Source organism: Balearica regulorum, chromosome 1, assembly GCF_011004875.1.
Source record: "Balearica regulorum gibbericeps isolate bBalReg1 chromosome 1, bBalReg1.pri, whole genome shotgun sequence".
Classification (NCBI taxonomy): Eukaryota; Metazoa; Chordata; class Aves; order Gruiformes; family Gruidae; genus Balearica; species Balearica regulorum.
In genome coordinates, this window is record NC_046184.1 from 196507416 (window position 1) to 196530528 (window position 23113).

The 23113-nt window shown below is 44.1% G+C and overlaps 1 long non-coding RNA gene across 1 annotated transcript in view; it reads right to left on the bottom strand.

The window, feature by feature from the left end:
* Positions 1 to 1089: 1089 nt before the first annotated feature.
* LOC142600175 (uncharacterized) overlaps positions 1090 to 23113 on the bottom strand; it is a 35051-nt gene continuing 13027 nt past the window's right edge. The window contains exon 3 of the long non-coding RNA XR_012833624.1: positions 1090 to 2950. This is a non-coding gene — a long non-coding RNA (uncharacterized LOC142600175). The remainder of the gene's footprint in view (positions 2951 to 23113) is intronic.

Below are 23113 nucleotides of genomic sequence, written 5' to 3' on the forward strand. Positions count from 1 at the left end.
ACAATGGAAGTAAAAGGAGTGGATCAGCCAACATTTTAAACTGAGAGCGGAGATGGAGACTCTGATCTGGAGATATGGAAGCAAAGCTGGAGCACACATTGGCACTGCAGTTTGGAAGGGCTCAGTGGTATATAGCTCCAGAGAGCAAACATTTTCATCACAAAATCAGTTTGCTGCCTTTTTTTTTAATCCATCAATGCTCTTTAATTTCCCAGGTGACCTTGGGCAAGATGGTGCATTAGCATCACTGTTAAAATGGTAATTATACCATTCCCCCTTTGCTGCCCGTTTTACCCCATGAGCCCCGTGGGTATGGTGAGATGCCACAGCACCTGCCACAGGGACAATCCTCATCTCAAATTGCTCCTTTAAGCATTCTTGTAGCACAGTTATCACAGAGTCACTATTTGCCATCTAAACCCACAAGCAGTGCATTTTCTGTGCATTAGTGTCACTGCAAGACAGTGATTTATTACCTCAGGAAGGAGATGCTGTCTCTGGGGGGGAAGCTCATTTAACCCTCATCCAAACCCTGCCAGATGCCTCTGGTGGGGATGGGGAGTGGAGCAGTGGTCTGCAGCACCCCAGCACTTGGGTTTCATATGGCGCCTGGCCGTGCTCTCCCACAGCACAGGGAGAGCAAGCCCAGAGCATCCTGAGAGCTCAGCCTCAGCACGTGAGCTGAATCTAAGCCAAATACCAAGGAGCTTTGAAATGCTGCCTGGTTTTAAAAGGATTATTTTAATAGAAGGGTCTCAGCACACTTCTGCAGGGCACTTGTTGGGTGACACTCTTGGTATACCTTCAGCACATGGCACATTTGTAATGCTGCTGAGGGACCCCTGTTTCTGTCACGGATCTGATGGCACTTGATCTGAGGAAAATCAAGTGATATATTCCTCATCATGCTTTCCTGTGTGGGTTCAGTCTTTGGAGAAGGTAAAGGCCAAGGCAAGAGCTGGGACGGTGTCCTCGTTCTCCCAGTAAAGCCCTATGGTCTTGCTGATGAGGCAGTAGACACACTTGAGTTTATTATTTTCCACACAATTTTCATGTATGTTTTAAATTATTGGTATTTGGTTACTTTTCCTTTTGGGGAGTGTTGGTCCTGTGGCCACATGGTGCCTTCTCTTCTGAGAGTGAGCTAGAGGAGCAGGCTGGGTTTGGATACAAACAGGAGGTATGAATTGTGAAAGTCTTCCCAGGTGCCAGATTCCCCTGCCCAAACTCTCATTTTCTTCTTTGCACATACAGGGGCAGAACATTACTTTTGGGGGTGCAGGGTGGGGGACACACCAGCATCTCATTTATTTTCCTGGCAAACTTAGGAAGAAGCCACATTTTCTAATGTCAGGAGCATGAAAATGTTCTTAGTCTTCCCTTGAAAGGAGCTAGGACAAGAGGTGAATCAGAGACCTACTGAGAAATGTTCTCCATGTGTTTTATCAAATTTAATGACTCATTCTTATAAGCCAATAGTGAAATAATGACTTTTTTTCTTTTTTTCTTCTTCTTCTTTTTTTTTTTTTTTTCTTTTTCCACCAGGCAGAGTCTAAAGATTCCAAAAGACAAGCCTGAAAATATCTGCAACCTAGAATATGAAATAGGGACAATTGGCAGCCCTGCATATAGCTAGCTGGCAACCCATCCAAGATGTTTGCTTTCTAATAATAGAAAGCTGAAAGAGGCATATGGAGAAATTGAGCTCAAAGACTTTTATTTCCTATGTATAAATACACTGAAGTCACAGATGTCTCTGCAGCCTCAATCTGCCAAGACCAAATGCAAGGAACAGACCCAAAAGGAAAGGCACCAAAAATGTGGAGTAGTAAGCTCTCCATATTGACGAGTTTGTTCGCTTTCCAACAGATGGGTGTTTAAAAAGCTCTACCAACCAATCTGAACTAAATGGACTGATCTATAAAAAAGGCAGGTTTTCTTTACATTGTCTTCTTCCATTAACCTGGGGTGTTGGTGTCTGTACTGCTAAGGGAAGCCGTGTCTTGCCAGGAGCACGTGTCTGATCACCTCCCAGAGTCCTGAGAACACTGTCAGCTCTCCCAGAAACGTCTCTAAGAGGTCTGAAGCACTGTGAGAACAACTGTTGGGTAGCTAAATCTGTTTTTAGATGTGCCTGGTGACAGTCAGATCAGATCTTTGCCCTGTTAACAGAAACTTTGAGTTCTAAAGGATGAAAATGTAATTTTCTTGCATATCCCATAAACAGAAATAGTTAAAATTCATGGCATTTACTGTCTCCAGCACTTTTACACACCAGACCAGCTGGTAACCTGTAAGTCTTACAAGATAATGCCTGTGACTGATACTCATAAAATCTGCAAGGGGAGCCTGTAAGTCCCAGGAGAGCAATAGACTGTCTACAGCTTTTACAAGTTCTGCTGTAGCAGGAGGCTGAGATTGCAATTGCCAGGAGAGAAATATTTATGGGTCATGAACCTTCAGGCTGTGCCAGGAGAGCCTTCAGCTATTGTCAGGAGCATATATAAACTCTGGTTTTATGTTACTCAGTTGTCCACCCATGGGCAAAATGAATTCATGCCAGTGCTGCCAATATCTGCTGAACGGGTTGTAATTTTTTTTTTGTCATTTCTTTATGATGCATCAGGCAGAGTATGACAGATTTATTATTAAAGTCGTATGGGAGCCAGAAAGGTTTTGCTCACTTTTTCTAAGGAAATCAAAGCCTTGTACAATCCGGAAAGCTCTATGAACAACTGAGAAAATGAAGGGACCAGGAAAGTGAAAGGCAGTCACACTGAGGAGGTATTTTTCACTGAACTAATTTCTCTTTTAACTTCTTTGGAATTTGTACTTGCAGGGTGAAGGGGTGGGCTCTCTTTTTTCTCCAAATATTTAGGATTGCATCCTTTCCATTGCTGGGAAGCAAAGAAGCCACCCAACGTCCATTAGTTCATTATTCAGTGGTTTCCTACAATAAACAAAAAAAAAAAGCTTTGATATTCCAAATAATTTCAAGGAGACAAATTAAGTAATAAAAAGTACTTTCTAGAAGAAGACAGAAAAACAGACTTCAGCCATAAGGTTTTAAAAATATCTTGTTCCCTTCTGTAAATCTTTCAGTAATTTATGAAGCCTTTTGAGATCATTTGTATTGTATTGCAATAAAAATGGAAGCTATTATGACAGCAGGTGTCATTTGGTGAAAAGGAACATATATAATCAGCCATGAAACACCTTCCTGCTGAAAGAATTCAGTCCTCAATTAAAGAGCAAGGCTAATGTCTTCGCTGAGTATATTTATAAGGCAGCAACCACCATCGCAAGTAATGGTACAATTCAACTCAATTTCCAGAGGGCCTTGAACAGACCCCTTTCAAATTGTAAGATGTTTATTAATAATGGAATCATGGTACAGCAGTACTGTGACTGTGAGAAAAGCTTGGCCATTTTTTTTCCAGCAATATCTGTTTCTCTAATAAGAGATATTACCTCTTGCTCCAAACTTCTACCTTCCTAAAAGCATTCCTAGGACCTATAGATACTATTTTTAACTAAGGAACAGCAAATGCCATGCAAATCACCCCCCCAGGTTTTTTGCTGTTTTTCTCAGGCACTGTAATTTGGCAGACATTCTGCCTGCTGAAACACCAGGATCAAAATCAGGTCTGCCTTGTCCAGACCCGGAGCCTGACATATATAAAACATTGTTTTCACTCCAGCAGCAACCTCTGCAGATCATTCCTTACCCCAGTGCCTGGATCTTCTGCAAAGCCATCTGTTAGCCCTGGAAAAACATGGGGATCCTGTCACTGCTGCAGGAGGGATTGGAACCTGAAGGCCATTAAGTGCCAATGCCACAATGTCCCTGTGCTGCGGTTGTTCCCACTGACAAAACAAATTTAAAAATCCCACCAAAAAGCAGGGTAACCTCATAGGGAAGGTGCTGTCATCAAGCGGCTGTCAAGGAGACACCGGATGAAGCTACACCCCTCGATGTGCACATTCACATGCATCCCTGGTGCCCCTTCGGCCCACGGGGGGGCTGGGGGCTGTATGGCAGCGTCGGCACAGTGAGACGGTGAGGGCAGAGAGGAGCTCCCGGCACTTCTCCTTTCCCGGTCACACAGGGAGCACACGTGCCGCTGGAGTCCCCCTGCGTGGTCTGTGGGGAGGCAGGTCACAGGAGAGGTGATGGAGGCATCTTTGTGTCACTGTGTGACACTAATGTGAAATCTGGGTCTCCCAAAGGAGTTAAATATACTTTTGTCCATGCCTTTGGGTGATCTAGCTACAGCATATTTTCAATGCTAGCTACACAATTAGCCACTGGAATTGGCATTATGAAATGTGAAATGTCAGATATTATTATGTATTTTAAAGAGGGTTTATGACAAATAGCAGGAGCCCCCTATTCTTGTCCTAGGAAGTGTTTTAAGACCCATCTCCTGTTCCTCCCACTTGCCTTATCCCTCCACAACTGGGCTTCCCCATGTGCTCCCTCTCCTTGCAGCAGCAGCTCAGGCAGGCGATGCCCCAGCTGCTCCCCTCCCTTTCCAGGGGCTCACCCCACGCACACAAACCCTCCGGGTTGTGCCCGTCCATCGTGCAGCAATGCGGGATGTCAGCGAGGGGGACACCACAGCATGAACCACGGGGACAGCATCCAGACAGTCTCACACAGTGTGAAAAAGGAAAAAATCCTGAAAAGCACATGCATTAGCAACCCAGTCCTCTCTCCAGCCAAGGATCTTTTAAATATGTAGTATTTGTAGTGCTGTATATGTATGTTATGTTTTTATGGCAAGAAAATAAAGTATTTTCAAATTCTACACCCTCTGCTGTGGAAATAATTTATGTTTCCTTCTCTTTCTTAGTACTGGAAGCAAAAAAGTACAGCCCACCTCATGAGCGAGAGCTGAGCATGCCAGCTCTCCTTTGCTTCAGACCTGCCACTCACACATAATTTAAGCTGCAAGTTTCCAAACCAGGGACACAAAAATGCTGTTTCCACCCACCACATCAACCTGCTGTGCAGAAAATCACAAGCAAAAAATTCACTTCAGGTCTGTTAAGTGCATGGCCAACCCCCAAGGTACAAAAATAATCTGATTTTCCTTTATTCCAGGCTCCCCCACAAGAAAAAAACCATGAGTCTGTATCAGTAATCATGAGGGTTTGCAGAGACGAAACCTGAAGGTGGAGTAGAAGTGAGAAGTCTCTTGCCTGGAGGCAGGGACAGGCAGCATGGTGGGCAGGAGCCAAGGAAATCCCCAGCAGGGAGATGTGATCCTGTAGCAGAGCCAGCTCGGCATTGAAAACTGGTGTGTACTGAGTGAATATATCAGGAACAACCAGGGAAGATGGGGAAGAGCCCCAGGACTGAGGATCTATGAAGGAGCCCTTTGCAGAGCAGCCTTGGTCTGGGACAGAGGTGGCAGAGAGCAGAGGTGTGGAGATGGCAAAGATGGATGCAGTCGCATGCCACGCCAGGATATCCTAAACCATTTATCACATTTATCATTTAGAAGTCTGTGTATAGTTGTATTGGGTTTGCATAGTGGAAGGGGGCTACAGGGGTGGCTTCTGTGCTAGAAGCTTCCCCTGTGTCTGACAGAGCCAATGCCAGCCGGCTCTAAGATGAGCCCATCAGTGATGGTGGTAGTGCCTCTGGGATAACAGAGTTCAGAAGGAGGCAAAAAAGAAAGCCACCAAGAGCAATTGCAGCCAGGGAGAGGAGTGAGAATACATGGAAGGAACAACTCTGCAGACACCCAGGTCAGTGAAGGAGGGGCAGGAGGTGCTCCAGGCACCGGAGCAGAGATTTCACTGCAGCCCATGGAGAAGACCATGGTGAGGCAGGCTGTCCCCCTGCAGCCCATGCAGGATGATGGTGGAGCAGATATCCATCTGCAGCCCGTGGAGGACACCACACCAGAGCAGGTGGATGCCCAAAAGAGGCTGTGTCCCTGTGGGAAGCCCAGGCTGGAGCAAGCTCCTGGCAGGACCTGTGGCCCCGATGGAGGGAAGAGCCCAGGCTGGAGCAGGGTCCTGGAAGGACTTGTGACCCCATGGGGGACCCACACTGGAGCAGTCTGGTCCTGAAGGTCTGCAGTCTGTGGAAGGGACCCATGCTGGAGCAGTTCGTGAAGAACTGCATCCCATGGGAAGGACTCACGTTGGAGGAGTTCATGGAGGACTGTCTCCCGTAGGAGGGACCCCAGGCTGGAGCAGGGGCAGAGTGTGAGGAGTCCTCCTCCTGAGGAGGAAGGAGCAGCAGAGACAACATGTGATGAACTGACCACAACCCCCATTCCCCGTCCCCCTGCACCGCTGGCGGGAGGAGGGGGAGAAATTGGGAGTGAAGTTGAGCCCAGAAAGAAGGGAGGGGTGGGAGAAGGGGGTTTAAGATTTGGTTTTATTTCTCATTATCGTACTCTCATTTGATTGGTAATAAACTAAATTGTTTTTCCCAAGTTGAGTCTGTTTTGCCTGTGACAGTAATTGGTGATCTCTCCCTGTCCTTGTCTCAACCCAGGAGCCTTTTGTTATATTTTCTCTCCCCTGTCCAGTTGAGGATGGACAGTGACAGAGCAGCTTTGGTGGGCAGCGGGCCTCCAGACACGGTCAACCCACCACAATACTGTTCCCCAAAATGCTTGTCATTAGGGCAGATGCTAGATTAATATTAGCAGGAGAAGCTGAAAAACTCAGCCTCTGCAGTATTCCCTGAGGAGGTAAAAATCCATAGTACATGTGAAATCATCATGACATTAAAAGGAAGCCCAACTGTTTTTATGAAGAAATCCCCATAACTATTCCCAGATGACATCCTTGGTGTGAAGTTGAAGGGCAGGTGCTTCTCAGTGCTGGTGAAGACCCCCCAGCTTAGATGACAGCAACTGGTGCTGGGGGGTTTTTGTGTTTCAACTTGCTGCCAAATGCTGCAGAGTAACTGCTGACTGAATGTGGCCACTGGCTTCTCCAGTGACTGGTAGAAAAAAATGCAAAAAAAAAGGGGCTTTCTAGGGTCACATCTCATAAAATGCAAAGAAAACCACATGCAGGTGAAAAGGCAGTACTAGAAACTGCCTTAATGCAAAAGCCCATATTTATCAGTGATTTTAATTGCATCATCAGTTTAGGTACCTCTTGTACTTGCTGTAAAATATATTTTCTCCAGTAATGTGACAGATGATATTGAAAAGCACAGATACTGTCAATTCATTCTGCTCCTTTTCCTCTAGTTAGGCTTTATTAGGGCTATTGCTCAACAACATAGTAAATATATGTAATAAATCTGTTTAACTTGACAGATAATGCATAAATAAAAACATGCCACCCCCTCCAAACACACACCTGACTTTTTTCCAAACTGTGAAATAATTCAGGTTGGATGGGGCTTGTGGAGGTCATCTGGTCTGGACTCAAACACTTCAGCAGTTTTCTGACTTTTCGTCCTGAGAGGAGGGAGAGCTCTCTTGTACTTACATCCCAAGGATTTAAGACATGTATCAGTCCTCGCCATTTCCCCGCTGTCTGACTTCGGCAAAGCCAGTGGGTTCTAGTGCTCAAGGATTCCCAGAAACTGTACAGGGAGGCAAGGGGTAGTTCATCACATGGATAATTTCCTAAGCTATCCAGAAAAGGGGCAGAAATTTCTCAATGATCTTTGATGTAGTACATACAAAAGCAGCTGGTGAAGGATAATAAAATGGAAGATGCAAATTGATGTAGATAAGCAGAAAGTAGTCCACAAGGGGAAAAATAATGCTTCTGTTGCAGACAGAGTGATAAACTCTGAACTAGCTGTTCAGGAAAGAGATCTTGGAGTGAGATAGTTCTGTGAAAATTTCAGCTCAGTGCTCAGGAGAGGCCAAATGGGAGGTTAGAAATGGAATTGGGAAAGGCACAGCGAGGGACATCATGCTGACTGTCAGTGTGCCATGCATGGTAGGGCTCTCTTCATTTCGGAGCTGAAGGGGAACTGAGAAAGATACAAAAAGAAGGGACAAGGGTGGTCAGAGGCTTCTGTGCAAAGAGTGACTGAGCAGACCAGGACCTTTCAGTCTGGAGAAGACATTGCTGAGAAAGCAGATGAGAGTGCTCCTCAAAATCATGAAAGATGCAGAGACTTCAATAGGAAATTATGTTCACCACCTCACTGGCATAGGAACTACAAAACAGCTAGTAAATTTACCAGGTGGCAGATTCAAAACAGTGAGGAGGGGTTTCTTCATGCAATGCACGATAAGATGTGGAGCTCCTCGCTGCAGGGCGCTGCAGGTGGTGAGATTTTGCATAGCTCCAAGGAAGACCAGACAAAGCCAAAGAGGCAATTTTTTAAGGGGTAATGAAAAAAGGCACCGCTCCTGGCTCAAGAAATCAATGCAGGTCTGTCGTCTTCCTTTTATCCACTTCATCACTCAAAAGACCTTTGGTTTGGCCTGTGAATGCTATAATTACATAGTCATGGTTGTGTCTCAGAGCTGTAGGTTCCAAAAGAGAGAAGAGAGGTCCAAAAATGATGGCTTGCAGAGCCCAGAATCTGGTTCCACACTATCAGCCCTCTGACAGATAAGCCAAAGCTTCAGGCTGGCACAAAGCTGGTGGGTGCAAATTAACCAGTTGCAGGTTCTCCAGAGACTTCTGAAGCAGCAGAGTGCCCAGAGGAGCCCCTGACACCGTGTTGCTCTGGGAGTTCAGTCAGTGCTAGGAGCACTCAAGCAAGATTTACTTGAACTGTGAAGTGAAGTAACCTGGCTGAACAACACATTTGTAAAGGCAAAATTTCTTTCTGTCAAAAGATACAATCAGTTTTCTTAAAATGGATCATTTCATAGATCTTTCCAAGGCAGAGACACAGAGGCAGCCAACCAGCCCAGTCTGGAGGGAGGAAGCCTCTGGGGAAAGATGAAATTCCTCCAGGTGCAGGAACCTCTTTAACTGTCCTGCTGCCAAGGGGAATGGCCCCTGGTATTACAACCCCTTACTGGTTTTCGGTCTGCACTGCTGTATTTTCCATTCTGCTTACTAGATTCTCCATACCCAAGAACACATCTGCCTGTTTTGCCACTCAAACCCTGAGTCAGAGAAAAAGCAAAAAACTCTTTTATTGAACTGCCTGCTATGGCTTTGATTGAGAAATGCAACACCCCGAGATGAGATATCGGCCCAATTGTCACCCATGAAATGTGTGCTATTGGTGACAGACCGAGAGTGTATTTGAGTGTGCATAGCGCATTTGCGCCACTTTCACAATGCCCAGAGCCTGATGTTTGCAGGTCCTCCACCTTCCCATCCACCTGTGGTACAGACTCCCCCTGACTGCCGGCTCCCTGCAACCTGCAGAACACCAGAAAAAGTCAGTTTGACACAGTTTTAATTTACATCTCTATGGTTTCAGGTTTTTAATGATGTAATTTATGAGTTTGACAGCACTGGTGCCATGAATACGAAGCAAACCTTGAAGACAGCCCACACAGTTCATGGTGTAGCTGCTGTAACACCGTGTCAATCGCTCCAGCTCTGAGCACAGAAGGCTGCAGTGGCACTATTAGATTTCAAATAAAGATCACTCATGGGGTAACTGGGTAATTTCTCTGCATGGAGCTGTCTATTTCTGACACCTGAAAGAGAAAATGGAACTAAATAGCATTCATTATGTTTTACTCATCTGATTTTTAAAAGAAGAAATTTGGTTTGAAATGACCCATGGCTTTAAAGATCTCCTCTCTGGAGGTCTGGATATGTCAGTCGCCCGAGGCTGGGAGGGAAGGGTGTGCTATCTGCTTTCCAGTCCTCAATTTCAATTTCATTTCTAAAGGATGAAATGCAATTAAAAATGTCTCCATGTGAAGACAGATCCATAGCTGTGAACATCCCTGTGTCAGGCTGCATTATAGGTATCACAAGAATTTCCCTTCATTTACTGCCCAGCAAAAGAAAGGCTGTGCATAGAAAGCAAGGTTCACGATCTACTTCCCTTCTGTACTCCTCGCTGTCCCAGCAGGCTAGTGAGCATCACCAAAACAGTGCCAGGCAGAGATCTATGAGCTATGGTTTAACATCTTTAATCCCTGGGCACTTAGCTCCGAATTACAGCTTCACCACTGCTGTGCAAGGCGGGTAAGAAGACAGGGCATGCCTCTGTATTTGGCATGCTACCTTTTCATTAGTACTTCGGAGTGCCAAGACCCCCTCATCACCTTCTGACTATGGACACATCAGGTTGTGCAAGTTCATGACACCTCAGGGAAAAGCCCAGCTCCTCCAAGCTACTTCCACATTGCCTTCAAAGCACCATCAGCCATCGGGCTGCAAGGGGGGGCTGCAGTGTTGCCCCATTGTGAGGATATTCAGGCATGTTTGAAGCCTCCGTAAGCCTCGATGAAGGCTGCAAGGAGTATGCCCCTGGGCATGGAAACTCCCCGGGCACAGACAGGCTTAGGGGTCCCTCTGATCTGAGTCCACAGGCCAAGCTGCAACTGCTCTTTGTACAGGTAGCCAGAACATGCAGTAAAAGGATCTTTGCAGAATCACAAAAGGCCATCAGAGCCTATCAGAGGATCCAGCAAGTCAGGAAAGGGGAGTTACAGTCCTTATAACTGCCCAGCTTCAGCTCCCTTGCTCAGGACTTTCCTTCAGCAACCTTTTAATGCAGAGTGAACATCCCATCTTACTTCAGGTACCTGACATCTGCTACAGGATGAGCTGCACCTTCAAAGCTCTGCTTCTCTGTTGGGAACCCAGAATGAGCAGTTCACATGTCAGCTTTTACTTGGTGGACATCTACTGAGGGCAAATCCACCCTCTTCCCCCCAGCCTGGGCCTCTCATGATTAAAAGATAGAGACCCGACACACCATTACCTGTAGGCAGGGGTAGAGAGGCACATATGAACACCTCCTAACTCCTGCTGCATCTTACCTGTGCTATCTGCTACTGTCTCATTCTGATTTATCTGCAGGAGTCAGGACTTGTGGAACTCACAAAACCTTCAAAAGGGTAAGAAAATAACCCCCAAACCAGGCTGGTCTACTCAGCAGCTAAAACCCTTTTTCTGTCCCAACACAACTATAGGAGCTAGGGCTAGCACACATGAGCACAGACTGTCTTGCCTCACTTTAGCAAGCTATGTAAAGTCCTCTGCTGAGCTGAGCTGATGTCTTACCTGAGAAGGCTGGATTTCCCCCTAAGAACAGTTCCTGGCATCATGTTAAGTGTTCAGGATTTCTCTGAAAGGCTTTGGTTTACTATATACACCGCATTTGTAATGGCCTGCCATGAGAATTGTGTCTGATATCAAATACGTCTCAAATATTTGGCTATGCAATGTATTTCGCAAAGATGTAATTAATTGCACCTTCCAAGGCAGGGAACCTAAGCGGCTATTTTAAATTCTAATTTATATTAAAGCAAGTAAAGTTAATTGCCTGTCCATAACAAATGACAAAGAAATATGTACTTTGGAAGATGGCCACAGGTCTCCAATCAATATAAATTTAATGCACTTCTATGTATCTCAGAGTAAAATTACATTTCAATACTTTATTCAGTATTCTAGGAATTCCTTGACAACACACTGTTAGGAAATCAGGTCACTCATAAATGCCCACTGAAGGTGTGGGAAGGCCAAGTTCATCAGAATCAAAAAGATATATATCACCATCCCTTGGCAAAGGGACGACTTCTTGGATTTATAGAAATTAGGTAATATGGAAAATAAACATCATGTGTGTTCCATATTTCTTTAGTAAGTAATAATTAATATTATAACCTTTGTAACCCAGCTATGTGCAAAAAAACCCCATACTGGTTTTAATTCTCTGCCATTCCTCACAGCACTGAGACTTTTTGCAGAAATTAAAAAAACCCTGCTCACTTGAGTTTGAACTGGAAGATCAGGACAAATAAGTGTTTTAAAAACCTTCTAGGGGATGTGGTAGTGAATCTCCTGTCACTTCCACTTTCAATCAGGAAACTGTTACCTCTGATTTTGGGTGGTTGCAGGACAACAGCCAAACGCTCAAGAGCTGAACTTGTCAAAACCTTTTTTGGCTTGGAAGTCTCATGAGTTTTGGCTTCTGATGAAATTTTTATTACCCCTTGGGTTTAGCTGAACCAAAAATATTCTTAGAAGAGGAGATCGCCTGATATCTCTGCAGTCGTGGGCTCAACGAAGCCAGAACGTTCAGAGGGAAGCTGAACTGAATTAAGAGAGCAGAAGGTTTCAATTTCAATTAAAATGCATTTAACTCAAATATTTATCACTTTTGAGAAAAAAAATATAATTGTATTATAATACAACTTTGCTATTTGGGAAGCTATACGTGCTCAGGCAGTGTAAGACTGCATCATATAACTTTTGTGGCAGTGGCACAGCATATACAGCAGCCAACGGGGAGGTGACCTGGGCTTGGCCCAGTGTTTTTGGTGGAAATTGGCTTCTCTGCGCCCTTTGGATGCTCAGTCTGTCAAAGTCTGCTTGGCACTACTTACTAAATTCTGCCCTTAAATAAGCACATGCAAAATAGAGCAGCCAAAGGCCAGGATATATTCTGGGACTTGAACCCTGCTTTCCATTCTTGCCTGCACGTTGTTTCAGCACCTCCTTTGTGGAATATAAATCCTGTTTCTTCAACCAGATAGTGAGTAAGCCCCAGATATATGCATCCCGTCTAATGGGACATGGCACATCCATGCAGACGTCCTCCTCCTCTCATCACCTGGATGAGACGTGTACGCAGCCCGGCACAGCTCTTTTAAGAATTAAGTCCACTGAAGATCACGGTAATATTTAAAATTGAGTCATGGGGATAGATGAACATGCTCGACATCACACAAGCTGCTTGCACAAAATGATCACTTTTCATGAAGTGATTTCATAAAGGTGAGTTTGATCATAACAGAGGGAAGAAGTTGTTCCTGTTTCTGAATTATGTTTCCCCAGTTCAGCCTTTTGAAATTGTATGGGTGAAACCAGAAGGGAAAAGACTATCCAGCTGAAACCAAATATCTCCATTACCCAACGAACAATCTCTGATTATAGCATTGGTGTCCATAATTAATTAGAATCCATCAAGCTCATTTCAATATTTTTGATTTTATCATTTGGCAATTAATCTACTTTGGGTGACATAGTCCTCAATGTGAAAAGAAACTACTGTCTGCTCTCAAGCCTCGTTAGACAGAGACGGATCTGAAAAATACATGAGAAGAGGTGCAATGTATGTGTATTTTTTAGCAACTGAGAACACTGCAAGGAAGACTAGGTGTGCAACATGGGTAAATCTTGCCAGTCACCTGAAATTTCTGGGTTTATATTCATTTATTTGAATATGTCTGTGAAACAATGACAATCTTAATCTCAGGAAGGTTTTTGCATATTGTATTGGGTTTGCATGGCAAAGTTTTGGTAGCAGGGGGCTACAAGGGTGGTTTCTGAAAGAAGCTGCTAGAAGCTTCCCCCATGTCCAACAAAGCCAATGCCAGCCGACTCCAAGATGGACCTGCTGCTCGCCAAGGCCAAGCCCAGCAGCAACGGTGGTAGTGCCTCTGGTTTAACAGAGTTAAGAAGGGGAAAAAAAATGAGAAGCAGCAGTTTTTGCAGCCAGAGAGAAGAGTGAGAAGATGTAAGAAACTCTGCAGACACCAAGGTCAGTGAAGAAGGAGGGGGAAGAGTGCCCCAGGCACCAGAGCAGAGATTCCTCTGCAGCCCACGGAGAAGACCATGGTGAGGCAGGCTGTCCCCCTGCAGCCCATGCAGGATGATGGTGGAGCAGATATCCACCTGCCCACGCTGGAGCAGGTGGAGGCACTGAAGGAGGCTGTGACCCCATGGGAAGCCCATGCTGGAGCAAGCTCCTGGCAGGACCTGTGGACCTGTGGAAAGAGGAGTCCACACTGGAGCAGGTTTGGTAGCAAGACTTGTGGCTCTGTGGAGGACCCACTCTGGACCTGAAGGTCTGCACTCTGTGGAAGGGACCCATGCTGGAGCAGTTCATGAAGAACTGCAGCCCGTGATAAGGACTCACATTGGAGAAGTTCATGGAGGACTGTCTCCTATGGGAGGGACCCCAGGCTGGAGCAGGGGCAGAGTGTGAGGAGTCTTCCTCCTGAGGAGGAAGGAGCAGCAGAGACAACATGTGATGAACTGACCACAACCCCCATTCCCCGTCCCCCTGCACCACTGCGGGGGAGGAGGTAGATAAATTGGGAGTAAAGTTAAGCCCAGGAAGAAAGGAGGGGTGGGGAGAATGTGTTTTAAGATTTGGGTTTATTTCTCACTACTCTACTCTGTTTTGTTTGGTAATAAATCAGATTAACTTTTTCTAAGTTGAGTCTGTTTTGCCTGTGATGGTAACTGGTGAACAATCTCTCGCTGTCCTTATCTCGACCCAAGAGTCTTTTGTTATATTTTCTCTCCCCTGCCCAGCTGAGGATGGACAGTGATAGAGCGGCTTTGGTGGGCACCTGGCATCCAGTCAGGGTCAGCCCACCACACATATCATGAGTTGTTACTTGGGTTCTGTCTTGCACAGTCCCTATCACAGGATCCTAGCTCCATTTAAGGGTTTCTGAGAAAGAAATGTTATGCCAATAGAAATAATAGTAACGATTATTATTGGCAGAAGGAAGGGATGGTGCTGAAAGCTTGAAAAGCAGTGTAGCAAAACCCAGTTCATCCACCACAATAGTCTCTCAGAGACGAGATTGTCCATAGAAGATTGTTTCATCATCCCTTCAGAAAAAGTGGGTGTAAATCCATTCACCTTATTTGGTACTATCCCCACGACAGCAGGGTGAACCTTATTGTTTGTCCTGCAGAGTTGTCCTTGGGATTTCATCTGAGCAGAATTTGGGCAGGGAGATGTGTGCCTCCACGCATACGAGTGACAGTGGTCTCAATCTTCTTGACTCATTCATCATCGTTCCCTGATGAGCTGTTATGTGTGGCACCCCTGACAACACCTCCTTCACATCTCACTGAGCCACAGGAGTGGCAGCAGGACTTACTGGAAGTCTGGAGAACCGAGGTACTCCGAAATTGTCATAGCAGATCTCAAACCTTACGCTTCCTTTGCCTCTCCCCGTGCCTGTGCCAGCAATTTCTGCTATCTCAAAGCATAAAAGATACGACTAAAATAATTGCTTAATCCAGTAGCTCTTCTATATAGAGCACACCACCTAATTGATTAAGTACCTAAAGGTTAGGATGCAAAAGCAGCAGCACTTTTGTCTAATAAAAACCTCTTCTGTAATGCCCAAGGTTTTCTCACTTCTTAAAGTGGCTTAACAGATTTGCTTATCAGTTTTTAAACAATCTCTGTTCTTTGTGCTTGCTCCCCGCAAGAGCACTTTTCTTCCAAATATTCATAAGTTTCTCATGGGCTTGCCAAAGATCAGTGTTGTAGTCGCTGAGTGCCCGGATAGTATCAGTACTTGATAAAGAGGGTTTGCTGATTGCCCGTTCAATGTAGCCTGAAGAAGACAGGAAAGATGCTGTCTAGCCAAGACTGGGTGATACCCACTCCACCCCATGTCTCAGTCCCAGCTCAGCCATGTCAGACCTGCACATTCCTGGTAGACGTGTGGAGCTCAGTCCAAGCACTGGGATTTGTGCACAGGAAACAAACCTCTTCGATGACTGGCCTGTAACTGGAAATCAGACACAGAAAGGTTTTGAGCTCACCATTGTTAAGTGGCAAACTCAGAGACTTGACCTACAGAGAGAGATAAAGGGCAGACTTTAAAGGACTTAGTTCCTGCCAGGAACAATCCCCCATGGGCAGTTTTCATGTAGCCATCTTGTTTTGAAGACTGAAAGAATTTATCAGGATGATTTCCAAGCTGACATAAGTTCCAGAGGATGGTCTTCAATCTGTTTAAATTTTGAGTGCAGGTGAAGCCAAAACATCCTGCTGTATTCTCACTTCATGAACCATGGCCATGTAAAACCTTAAGAAGCAAAGCCTCTCATTTTCCTTTTGATAGTTCTTTTATTACAATATATTCTAAATATACCTTTGAATGGGCAGTTTTACTAAGACTGTCACCTTTGTCTTCTTTTACTTTTAGGTTTCAGATTCCTTTTCTATAGAAGCTATTAGCTTTGCACTGAGAAATACAATGAGGAATGCTTCAATGACAAGAAGATGCAGCACTAGGTGCAATGCTATATTCTGAGTAAATGATACCTTTCAAAGGGCAGAGCAGAGCATGAATAGCATTGATTTCCAGAACAGCTATTCAGTTCTTAGCAAAGTTTGATCAGACTGCTCCCCTTCACTGCCTGAGTTATTAAGAGGCTGTGTCCCACCCTGGCAGGCAGCAATATGGCCTGGGCTCTATGTAACTTCATCACCTCCTGCGTGGGTGCCAGCGTTACATTACACCTGGGGTCACCACCCCAGCCTCCTGGAAAACACAACAGCATCTCACACTACTGCTATAGGCTAAGGTAGGAGCTTCCAAACGGCACTTTGCTCTCTACAAGGGGTTACAAAGCAGGCTTTTATCGTCAAAGCACTCTGTGACCTACTCCAAGGGTATCTGAAATCACCTAGGATCCAAGGATGGAGGCCTGACTGGTGGCTGAGACCCTCCAAAGGTGAAGCTGTGCAGGAGGAGACTCTTTGGAGCCAGTCCAAGCCAATGGGATGTTCTTTCAAAACTTCAAAAACAAGAGCAGCAGCATCCCTTGCAGAAAATGGTTTCTCTGATGAATTTCATCTACCTCAAGATGAGGTGAACTACGGCTTGAAAGTGCTGCCACCTTTGCTTTAACTGTAAGTGGAGTCTAGAGAACCAGCTCAGGTGTAAAAAATCACATCTACAAATTGGAACAGGCGAATCCATCTCCAAGCAACTAGTCGCGCTATGCCTGCCCATACAAATAGCCGTACTAAAACCAAACGATTTGCAGCCATAACACATACCTTTATATCACTTTTCAGAATAAGTTATATGAAATTGAAGTAAACACATTTTGTGGATGATTTGAAAAGAGAAAAAGACCTATTGTTTGTTCAAGTCTACTACTGTGTAAAATCTTTTTTTTACGGATTTTGAGGCATTTTCAATGTAATGTCTTACTTTTGCTAAAACATGATGGTTTAAACCTATTTCTGCTTTTGAAATTTTTATGAAAATAACTTTCAGCCATTTTACAAGAACAAGTGTGTGAATAAGCTGCTGTCTCATTAGAATGTCCTTCATCCACCTGTATAGCTCAATATTGGCAGCATTTCAGAGCACAAATCTTGGCAGAAAAATAATCTGGCTATACATCCAAATCTAGCACTGAGCACACTTTCTGTGGCATGCTAACCTTGCATGCCTTGAAAGTGCATGAGTATTTTAAGAAGGTTAAAATGTTGCTGCCAGTTTGTCAATTATTTCATTTCACCAATTACCACAGCATCAACACAACTTTAGATGTCACAGGTCTCTTGAAGCTGCTGCCAAATTAGAAAAGGGAGAGGGATGGATCTGCAGAGCCACTGAGGGAGTGAGACTCCCTGCACCAGGCTGGAGCCTAGAGACTTGTTTACTTCAGTTTTAGCCTCTTTACTGAATATTGAACTGGGAATCTTGATTGCTGCCGAGGAAAGAAATAGAAATCATTGCATTTTTAAAGTTCAAATCTTCGTGCAGTGCTGTGGAAAGGTGACATCGTGGGTAGGAGTTGGGCCAGCAGAGAGGACTGTGATGGGACTGATCTTTGCAAAGATAAATTGGTTGTAAAAACTTGTGTTCCTGATCCTCTCGCTGCTCCTGACCAGATCTGCAGCAACAGTTCTTCTTCATGGCCCACCTTATCTATCCACAGCCCACTCTGTAAGAGATATAAAGCACTCAGCAGGCATGCAGCTCTGCTCACCGGGGTCTGGTTCATGCCTCCCACCATTTCCAGTCCACCACCCCTTCTTCCCTGCTCTGCCGTTGCTCCTCTCAGCTACCTCTCAGACATGTACAAGATCACAACTCTAGCAGAGGTCCCTTCCCTTACACATCCCCCCGCCTGCTAATGTTTCACATACAGCTGTACTGCCCTGTTCATCCCCCAGCACTTTCCCTGCATCACCTCCATCTGCTCACCTCCTCCCTGCCTCTCTGATAACTGAGCACTCAGTGAAAGCCAGTAGAGTTAATGTTGTCTTGTCAATTCTCGTAACATCTACTTCCAATCCCAGCTGGTTCCTTCAAAGAGAAATAAAAAAAACCTCCCCCAAAACACAGAAGCATGAAAATGCCTTTGCAAAGGTTGAATGCTGATGTTTAGTTTCTTGACATGGTAAATTTACCCAGAAAAGCTGCGTCTCAAGCGTGCAAGAATCTAAAGACTCTGCTAGGCAGACAGAGAGATCTTGTGGCCGTGACCATTACCTTTCTCTGGTAATATCCTTGGCAAAGGCAATAGGACTTCTCTGCACATGTGGGATGCAGAACCAGCCACTGAGCAGGCAAATTCCAACTCATTTCATCAGCCATAAAATAAATCCTGAGTCCATCAGTGCTTGCATAGAAATGAAAGCTGGTTTATGATTGATGCAGAAGACGACCTTCAAATGCCCACTTTAGCATCTGCAGTTCTTTCTTATGCTCCTGTCTCTTGCAACCCCTTCAGCTTTTTGCTCTAAGTGCAGTTTTAGCAACAACAGGAACAAGGAAATACCACCAGCAAATTGGCTTAGCACCATATGTGAATTCTTATTTACAAGCTACAGACAGCAGCATTTTTATCCCTGGCTCAGCTCTAGCTGCAGTAAGCGCGTCTGAAACCAGCCCCATACCACAAGGCTGACAGCAAGCAGGGCACAGCCCCACCACGAGCTCTGCTCCTCTCTCCTCCAGTTGGCAAGTCCCACTCCACTGATATGATCAGGTATTGCCATCGATGTGTCACTGTCAGCGGAGGATCAGGGACTCGCTACACACCAATGTGACCTACTGCTGCCCATGGGTCTCCCCAGGTCTCTTCATTTCTGATTTCTGACCTTTCAATTTTCTCACCTCTTCCGAAAAGGGCTATTCTTACTGCTGTTCCCATCATTTCTTCTGCTTCACAGGGCAGCAAAACATTCACTGGTGCCTGAAAGGAGAGCAGACACTAATCAAGGCTAAGCATGAGCCTGTGCCCAGGTGTTGAGGCACCCAAACAGAGAGGACTCAGGGGTCCTGGTTCACATTCCCTAGAGCATATTGGCATTCCAAGAGCAGAGGCAAAAGCAGAAGCTCTGGACTCGTCTTTCTCCCGTCTTACATGCCTCCAGTTCTTTTTTGTCTCTCTATTGCATTTATACACAGCTGGTTACAAATATCACCACAGGAAATAAAGTGGTTGGGGTTTTTTTGGTTTGGGTTGGGGTTTTTTTTGTTTTTTATCTAGCTGACTTTCCTCATGTTTTCCCACATTTCCAAAATGTGGGAGGGAGGAAATCCCACAAAATCTGTCACCCTTTTTCACAGTTTTTCAGCAAGGTATCCTGTGAGGCAATAAGTCAGGTTTCAAATCTGTGCATTTTGGCCAGGTTTTCACTGGGTTAATTTGAAATACAGAAGGAGATAATGACATCTTCATGATTTTTTTTTTTCAGGATATTAAATGAATCACACCAAGCCCACTCCAGAATGACTGGTGAGGGGGTGTCCTTTTTATTATTTCCTCTCCAGTCTCCATTACTTGTCCTTGCTGTCGCCCCAAAACACTTACAGCTGTTGTAATATCTCTTCCCAATGTACGAAAATACAATCTGCCTGTTGCTATTGCAAGACGCCAAAGACCAGATGAAATGATTGATTTTTTTTCTTGAATCTGGGAAAGAGAGTCCCAAGAGCATAACAACAAAGTATAAATAACATCCACTCTGGTGCACCTGACAAATACAAGCCATTTAAAAAAAAAAAAAAAAAGCTATAAAGCTATAACATGCTCCAACAAAGTTAAGATCTTTCATATAAAAGACTAAAAGCCTCAAAAATGACAATGTGCATGCACAAAAAAAAAGCAAAAATAAAAAACACCTAAAAACCCAGAAGAAATCAATGGTATAATTTTTCTTAGGTTTCTGTAGGAACAAAGTCCATTATGTAACACAGCTGAGATGACCCTAAAAGAGACTATAAACAAACAAAACCCAAACGAAACCGAAAAATTGATAGTGTTTGCTAGTTTGATCTGCAGAAAAATTCCTTCATGATCCTAAACCTACTGACTGGATCTAGGACAGACAGTTATAAAGGCTGGGGTTATGTGAAATATTTGAGGCTGTGTCTGTCTAGATTTCAGCCCTGCTGAACTATCCTTTCAGGATATTTTAGGATAAGGATTTTGTTTGTAATGTAAATCAGGCGCATTGTTCTATCTTACCCTAGGAAAGCTTTCCTCTGCTCACTTAAGCCAGGCAAACTTGCCAGTGTGACTAAGCTGAGATTCCCCAATACATTTCATTTTGGTGTGGAAGTCATTATTAGCACGCAGAAGTCCTAGGGCTAGTCTATTTAAAATGGTACAGCCCTCTGATGTGCACATGAGGCACAAGAGGCAGGTATAGCTGGCAGAGAAGGAAACAGCAGAGAGAATCAAACCGGCACTAGGACCGTCCACAGCCTACCCTCTGTATAACCAGTACTGACATTTTTGAAAATGTCACAGCTGGAAAGATTTTATTGGGGAATCTGTACGCAAGAAGCAAGGGAACTTTGCCACTATTTATTTGGAGCTCTCCCACACACACAGGAAGACATCCAACAAGTAACCTTCCATAGGTAACTTCACAACTTCTCTTACATCCTCTGTTAAGCCAGGGGAGAAAATGTGAAGTTACTTGCTGGAAGATATTACAAGTGGTTTATCCAAGCTGACAGATATTTGTGGAACAAAATCAAGAGCCGATGGAGAAAACTCCAATTTGGCAAGACCGAGGGATTTTGCAGAAATTTATTTATTTCAAGAAACCTGCAAGAAGTCCAAGTAAGGGTAGATGTTTTAATAAAAGCCAGAGAAAGAATGACCTCATCTGACCTGAAAAATCTGAATGCTGCTGGTTCATCATAAGTGTAAAAACTGAAATGGCCTGTAGATGACACGTCAGAGAGCAGCCCAGAATAACCAGTAATTGACGTGGCTGATGCGAAGTCCAGGCTCCAGCCCTGCTTGTGCTTGGACCAGGGAAGCAGTGATACCTATATGTGGTGCATCCCAAGAGAGTGCTCTTGTCATTACCCATCTCATCGTTCTTAGTGAATATATTTTGAAAAGTTTGCAGTTTCATTTAGACATATTTTGACACAAAATAAAACTAGGTTTTGGAACTGCAACATTTCTTCATGAGATGGAATTCTTGTTTTCCAGCCCAACTGAGCCTTAATCCTTAGTTTTTAATGCTTGATGCAAATAATTTGGAATAGGAACACTGAAAGGCCTGGAGTGTGAATATTACAAATCAATAAGTATAAAACATATTTTTAACTCACTCCCTTTCCCATAAATCCATACTTCACAGAAAGTAAAGTAAAAATCTTCCAACAAGTTTGAAAGCAAACCACTTCCAAATCTCCCTTCACCCATTTAAATTACGCTGAATGCCACAGACAGCATACCCTTTAGAAATAACAGATGATTAAACAGCCCGCTTCACCTGTAAATAAGCATGCAATTTGGTGTTATTTGATTTACACCTACTAGTCAAGCTCAAGTCCTGTGACTATTTATTTACCAGAGAGACTTTTTTTTTTTACCAGCTTTTTTCTTTTGAAATAAATGCCAAATGCCAAATTGCTTTCTACTCCAGTGATAAAGAAACTGAACTGCTGCGCATACATGTAAGCCTTTTGCTGGGGAGCCATCTGCAAGCCAAACACAAAACTCTAATATTATTATTCCAACCCAGTGTGAAATACTACAAAATACAAACTGAGTCCCCAGTTTCACTCCTACTAATGTGCACACAACATAAGGCTCAAATAAAAATGTTTGGCTGTGAATACTAACGTCTTATTCTTAGCCTTGTTGTGTTTAGAGGTTTTAGTACACCTTTGCTTCTCATCTCCTAAATAAACAATACAGAAAGCCATTTTCTCTGTGCCAATTACCCCCTAACATCTGCAAGACAGAAGGAACGTGACAAAGATACACAAAATGTAAGAAGCGATTTCCTGGTGTTTGCTGCATTTTAATGGGATGTTTAAAAAATGGGAAAAGTTTTACTCCTTGCAGGATTCACTTTCAAGAACCAGCAGCTTTCTGACGTGTGGTATTCTAACCAGCTCTCTCATGCCTCCAGCCAAAACTGTAGCAAGGTGCCAGTGGGCTCTAGAAATCTCTCTGATGTTTCAGTTGCGATTCTCCACCTATGGATGTTTGGCAAATCATGCAGTTCTGTCACATGCTTTTCTCTCATCTGTTCTCTGAAGACATAGGAAAAAGCCATCTGAACCTCCCTACTAGAAAAAAAAACCCAACAAAATGTACGTGGCAAATCCAATTCATCTCTCAAATAAATCTCATGGTATTGTGCAGTGCAAGAATTTAGGAAATTAATAGAGACTAAGGAGAAACCATGCCTCTCGCCTTTCAGACACTAAAGTAAACATTCATTATTATATCTGTGAACATAGCTTGGCACGTTACATAAGCCCAGCTAGAAAAGGTGCATAGTAATGAAATAAACTAGAGCAAATGTGATCTGAACAGTAACAATTTATTATAAAAGCATAGGTGATCGCCTTTACTAAATGGTTATAGTACTGTCAAAACTAATGGTTGCAATAGCTCTGCAGTCACCGATAACTAATTCATAAGGCACCGTCATAAAACACTATGCATTAAAGATGTTGTAAATGAACAACAATTAGAAAACTCAATGTACTCTAAAATGCAGAGACTGAACGCAGAGATGAATCAAGAGAGGAAGGGCTGTGTTTTAGCAGCCATGTTCTTTCTCTCCGATTCAGATTTAAATGCTGTCTTCTAGGACACAAGTGTCTAGACACTGCCAGTTAATGTGCATCTGATACAATTAAAGGAAGTAGTAGTGACACAGACCATTTCCCCCGGGTGTCTGACCATGAATCTTTGGTGACAGAGACGAAGGTACACTAATTATGCTTGCAGGGAAAGAAATGAGAGC